Raw genomic sequence first — 6,312 nt, 5'->3', positions numbered from 1 at the left:
CCAACAGTGTAAGAGGGTTGCCTTTTCTCCACATGCTCTCCAGCATTTATTGCTTGTAGACTATTGGATCGCAGCCATTCTGACTGGTGTGAAATGGTACCTCATTGTGGTCTTGATTGGCATCTCTCTGATAATGAGTGATGTTGAGCATCTTTCCATGTGTTTGTTAGCCATCCGTATGTCTTCTTTGGAGAAATGTCTCTTTAGTTCTTTGGCCCATTTTTTGATTGGGTCGTTGATTTTTCTGGAATTGAGCTGCAGGAGTTGCTTGTATATTTTTGAGATTAGTTGTTTGTCAGTTGCTTCATTTGCTATTATTTTCTCCCATTCAGAAGGCTGTCTTTTCACCTTGCTTATAGTTTCCTTTGTTGTGGAGAAGCTTTTTAAAAATATGGAACGCTTCACGAATTTGCATGTCATACTTGTGCAGGGAACATGCTAATTTTCTCTGTATCGTTCCAATTTTAGTATATGTGCTGCTGAAGTGAGCACCCCAATTTTCTTATTTTTTTCTTTCTTATTTTCTTGTTCTGTTCTCTAGGAGACTTTCTCAACTTTATTTTCCAATGCTTCTCTTGAATTCCTCATTTCTGCTATTGCATTTTTAATTTCTAGGATCTCTTTTTTTTTTTCTCAATGGTGCTTTATTTTTTCAGCCTCCTATGTATATTTAAAATGTAGCATCTTCTCTTGTCTTCTGAGGAGAATTAATTAGTATATTAGGAAGTTTTCTTGGCTACCTGCTCCGTTCCCTGAAGTTTTTTCCTATCTTAAATCTTTTCCCTCTATAAGTTCATTTTGATTGCCATCTTTCATGATAGAGAGTGATTCTTCAGGATAGAAGAGGTGAAAAACAGACTGGGAAGCATATATTTGGGTGGAAGAAATTTGGGTGGTAAAATTTGATCTGGGAAGTTGTAGCTGGCCTGTTTGTTGGCTGACCACCAATTCTCAGCATCTTCAGATCTTTTCTCTAGGGTTGATCAGTTTTTCCAGAGTGGAATTCACCAGTCTTCTGTGGCAAAAGCCCAAGCCTGCTTGCTAGGTCCTGCTTTCTGAGTGGGGACTAAATTTTTATTTTTTAAAGTCAAATTCTTGTTTTCATTAGGGCATATCTCTCTCTCCCACATACATATGTGCCCAAGTCCAGAATCCCTTGAGTTCAGTTTCTTAGACAGCCATTCTCAGTCTTCCTGCAAAGTGTGAGAGGAGCTTCCCTGGATGCAATGGGTGGGAAAGCTGTTCTGAGATCCAGTTGCCTCTTTTATACACTTCTGGTCCTTTCTTCAGATCCATTGCTCTGAGGCTTTCAGAGATATCTGGTGTCTTCATCTGTGAGGTGTAATACCAGGGTTTGGCAAACTATGTTTCTGGTGGTCAAATCACAATCTTCTCTATCCCAATCCTTGCCTGTTTTAATAAATAAAAAGTTTTATGGTCACATAGTCATTCCCATAGTCTTGTATTGCCTACGGCTACTATTGCACTACAGAGGAGTTGATTAGTCATTATAGAGACCCTATGATTGGCAAAGTTTAAAATATTTGCTATGTGGGTCTTCACAGGAAAAAAAAAAGCCAACTCCTCTACCGCACGACAGTATGGACCAATCTGCTTCTGGACTTCCCCTCTTGTTGGCTTGGGTGTCAGTACTTTCTGATTTGCTATGTTGGTTATCATTCATTTATCTAATTTTTTAGGTTTCAGCAACTTATTACTATTTTATGTTTTTCCATTTGTCTCTGGTTTATACCTTTTCCCTCAGAGATATTTTAGCAGAATTTCAGGGGGACATAGAGGTAAACTTTTGAATTCACTTTGTCATGTTTAGCCAGAAGAATAAAGTGGGAATTACCAAACTCATTAGAAAAGAAAATCAGGTTACAGGAAGCTAATTCTTAAGAACTCAGAACAAAACTCGTGTGCAAACCAAGGCCTTTTTGAGCCTGGGGTGGACTTGTGTTTTGTTGACTGCTATACCTTTAGGACTTGATTGTCACTTAGAATGTACTGGACAAATATTCATTCTAGTTACTGTTGTTAAAGTCCAGTTCATAACCATTACGTTCCTCCATTGTCTCCAAGAAGTGTTGATCTTCTTATTTGCACTTATTTCAATCTCCAGAATATTCATATTATGGATCTGGGTTCATGTAGCCATGGATTTGTCACTAACTTTCATGTCGCATCAGAGCAGAAGCTATACAGCTCTTTGATTTTTTGTGTTTCCAATTTGGTGCACTCTTACTTCTGCTCACATTTCATTGGTCAAACTAAATCATGTGGCCAAACTGAAACTCAGTAGGGCAGAGAATATTCTTTGCCAATAGGAAAGCTACAGTGAAGGAAAGGAAGCATTGTGAACAAGTAATACTATGTACAACTTCACTCTAGTTCTAGCCTTTATTATCTCTGCCCTGAATAATGTCAGTAGCCTTCCACATGGCCTCCCTGATTTTACTCATGCTCCCTATACAGCAGCCAAAGTGATTTTTTGCAAACATAAGTTAGATTCCATCAACCTTTGACTAAAAAAATCTCCAATGGCTTCTATCACATTAATAATAAAAATTAATCTCCCTCGTTAAATGGAAAAAAATAAAACCAAAGTGTAAAAAAAGCACACATATCTTGTCACCCTTTGTGTAAGAAATAAGAGGAAATAAGAAATTATACATGTATATGTTTATCTTTATAAAAAGAAGCATCCAAAGTGTAAACCAGAAACCAATGAGGTTGGTTACCTATGGTGGAAAGGATACAAGAAAGAGTGTCTCATATACATCTCTGAGTAAACCTTTTTGTATAATTTCGAATTTTACAAACACTGTATTGCCTCAGTGTTGGGTGGCACTGTGGTTTGGGGCAGGCTAGGGGAGAACTGCAAGCAAATCTTCAGCTCCTTATAGTGGGTTTTTCTATTGGTGTGGGTGAAGCAAGTCTGAAACTGCTTTTGAAGTAATGAAGCAATGAAGAAATTAGTCGATATTTTGGGGAGCCAGGGTTTGCAATGCAAGAAGAGACCTAGAAAAATAAAATGGGGAAATGCAAGGAAGATGTCCATGGAGATGGATTAGAAATGTATGTATTGGTATAAACCCACGATTCTAAAACACTTATGTATTGGTGTATATGCATGCGTATATGCACAAACGTGTGCATGTGTGTGTGCATTATAATATTTGTACACAAGTCAGATCTTGGTCTCTAATATCATTCCCTTTTAAAAGGAACCAGGGCTCCTTGGAGAAGTTGCTAATTCCAGAGCTGTGGCAAGGTAGGTAAAAGACAACCCTAGAACATCTCATCTTGCTAGATTATTATGTTAAACACTAGCTTTTGGTGGCTATTTAAAATTATGCTAATTAAAATCAGCAAGTCAGTTCCACTCATTTGTATTGGCCACATTTCAAGAGCTCAGTAGCAACACGAGGCCGGTGGCTTAGTATTGGATAGCATAGATATGGAAAGTTCCCATCATTGCAGAAAATCCTACTGGGTGGCATTATGCCAGAAAGTATAAAGGAGTATTCTAAGAAATAAGGAGTTCATATTACAAGAATGCATGAACTGATTGGAAGGCAAGAAGGGGAAAATTTGAGCACTGAAATGATTAAAAACATTTATGACTTGTATACTATTGGAAAAATACAAATCCCTGAATCTGTACTGATGATAAGTAAATAAATACATATATAAATGGAGGAGAGGGGAAGACTCTTACAATAGAATGCTAAGGACCAACTGGTAAATGTGCAAGGAATCCTGCAGTTCAAAACCACCATATTGTAATGATTACATTACAGACTGGTTCAGTTAAGAATCATTAATAGATACGAAGTTTAGAGGGAAATTTTAATGAAGGGCCGGATAGTTACAGGGTCTCTGTGATTACTTATTGATTGTAAGGAAAAAATTGTAACTACAATGGAGAAATAGATACACCCTGACTGGGTGATGTGAATTAGCATTACCAGTGAGAGGCTGATAGACATTGAGTTCCTCTAGATGTGCTAATCTGGGAAGAATATATCACTCAGGTAGTGCTCCAGCTGGGATCTGTTACCTGAACAGATCTGTAATCACCAAGGATCCATTAGACAAACCTCAAATGAGTAATGTTTTATTTGTAATTTGACAACCAATGAAATACCTGATTCTAGACAGGATTCTCTACGGTGGAGGGAGGGTAGGCTGTAAAGGACATTGAATCATGAAATGGGAGATTAGACAAAAATGTAGTATTAATATCAGATATATTGAGGTTGATTACTATATAGTGGCTATTTAAGAAAATAATCTCCTTTTTAGGAAATGAACATTGCAGTGTTTAGGGATAAAGGGCCAAGATGAATGCAACTTACTCTCAGATTCTAAAAAAATTGTTCAGATGCAGACACACACACACATACACACACACACACACACACACACACACAGAAGCATGCACACACACCACAAGAAAAAAAGCAAATGGGGTAACATGTTAACAATATGCAAATCTGGAGAAAAGATATGTAACTATTTCTTTGTACTATTATTCTTTCAATTTCCATAAGTTTGAAATTAACTCCAAATAAAAAGATTTTAAAAACTTCTTAACCTTGTCTTAAGAAGGACTTTTGTCATCTGGTCCCCACTAGTTCTCTGCCCTTATATCTGATGTTCACTTTCTCTCTCTCCCTGGGACCTGGAATACACCAGAGTTGTTCTATTTAAAAATTTTTTTAAAATAATTGAATGTATTTATTTTTAATTGAAGAATAATTGCTCTACAATATTCTGTTGGTTTCTGCCAAACATCCACATGAATCAGCCATAGGTATAACTATGCCCTCTCCCTCTGGAACCTTCTTCCCACCTCCCCAGACTTGTGTTAGACTTAGGGATTTTACATCTGCTTTTCCTTCTGCCTGGAATTCTCCCTCTGGATCTTTGGAGAGCTGATGTCCTCACATCACTGAGATTAAGGTCTTTGTTCAAATGCCATCTTCTCAGAGAAGCCTTCCTTGAAATGCTGTGTGTTCCTTCTTTTTACTCTTATTAGTAATTGAAATTGTGCATATTTTCATTGCATGTTTCTTCAAGTGAATGCACATTACACTAGGACAGGGACTTTGTTTTGTCTACTGCTAGGCCTTTGATGCCTAGGTAAATATTTGTTGAATGAATACATGAGTGATAGGAGTTTTCATCATGATCGTTAACTTTATCATTAACATTTCTAGCAGGTTATCACTCATTTCCGACTCCTCTAGGAGTTGGCCCTCAGTCTTCCATACTTTAGTAGTGGCTTTGTAGAGTTTGTACCCAGAGTCGTCTGTCTCAGGTCCTAGCCTACCTCTGACATTAATCTGTTTCTGCCTTTGGCCATGATATTGACCCCTAAGACTTTTGGGTGAAGATTCAAAGAGTTAATAATATCAAGTGTTTAGCAGAGGGCCTAACATATTAAGAGTCAGCCAAAACTTGCTGCTTCAATTATTATTATATCTGCCTAAAACAAAGCCTGCCAGATCATAAGTATTTAATGAATAATGAATGATATTAGTGTTCATATCATCAAATATAGGAACATCATTCCTCCCTCCCAACCCTGGTTCCTTTTATTTTTAAATTAACTTTTTTTTTATTGAATGATAATTGTTTTATAGAATTTTGTTGTGTTCTGTCAAACCTCAACATGAATCAGCTATAGGTATACATATATCTCCTCCCTTTTGAGCCTCTCTCCGTCTCCCTCCCCATCCCACCCTCTAGGTTGATATAGAGCCCCTGTTTGAGTTTCCTGAGCCATATTGAAAATTCCTGTTGGCTATCTATTTTACATATGGTAATATGAGTTTCCATGTTACTCTTTCCATATATCTCACCCTCTCCTCCCCTCTTCTAATGTCCATAAGTCTGTTCCCCATGTCTGTTTCTCCATTGCTGCCCTGTAAATAAATTCTTTGGCACAATTTTTCTAGATTCCATATATATGTGTTAGAATACGATATTTATCTTTCTCTTTCTGACTTACTTCACCCTGTATAATAGGTTCTAGGTTCATCCACCTCATTAGAACTGACTCAAATGCATTCCTTTTTATGGCTGAGTAATATTTGATTGTGAACGTGTACCACAACTTCTTTATCCATTCATTTGTCAATGGACATCTAGGTTGCTTCCTTGTTCTAGCTATTGTAAATAGTGCTGCAGTGAACAATGGGATACAGGTGTTTTTTTCAATTTTGGTTTCCTCAGGGTATATGCCTAGGAGTGGGATTGCTGGGTCATATGGTGGTCTTATTCCTAGTTTTTTAAGGACTC

The 6,312-nt window shown here is 37.3% G+C and overlaps 1 non-coding gene across 1 annotated transcript; it reads right to left on the bottom strand.

The window, feature by feature from the left end:
• Positions 1 to 385: 385 nt before the first annotated feature.
• Positions 386 to 492, bottom strand: LOC128053611 (U6 spliceosomal RNA). Its single transcript, XR_008199933.1, has one exon. It is a non-coding gene; the product is annotated as a U6 spliceosomal RNA (small nuclear RNA).
• Between the last annotated feature and the right edge of the window lie 5,820 nt (positions 493 to 6,312).

This window comes from Budorcas taxicolor, chromosome 9, assembly GCF_023091745.1.
Source record: "Budorcas taxicolor isolate Tak-1 chromosome 9, Takin1.1, whole genome shotgun sequence".
Lineage (NCBI taxonomy): Eukaryota > Metazoa > Chordata > Mammalia > Artiodactyla > Bovidae > Budorcas > Budorcas taxicolor.
This window is presented reverse-complemented; position numbering and strand designations above follow the sequence as displayed.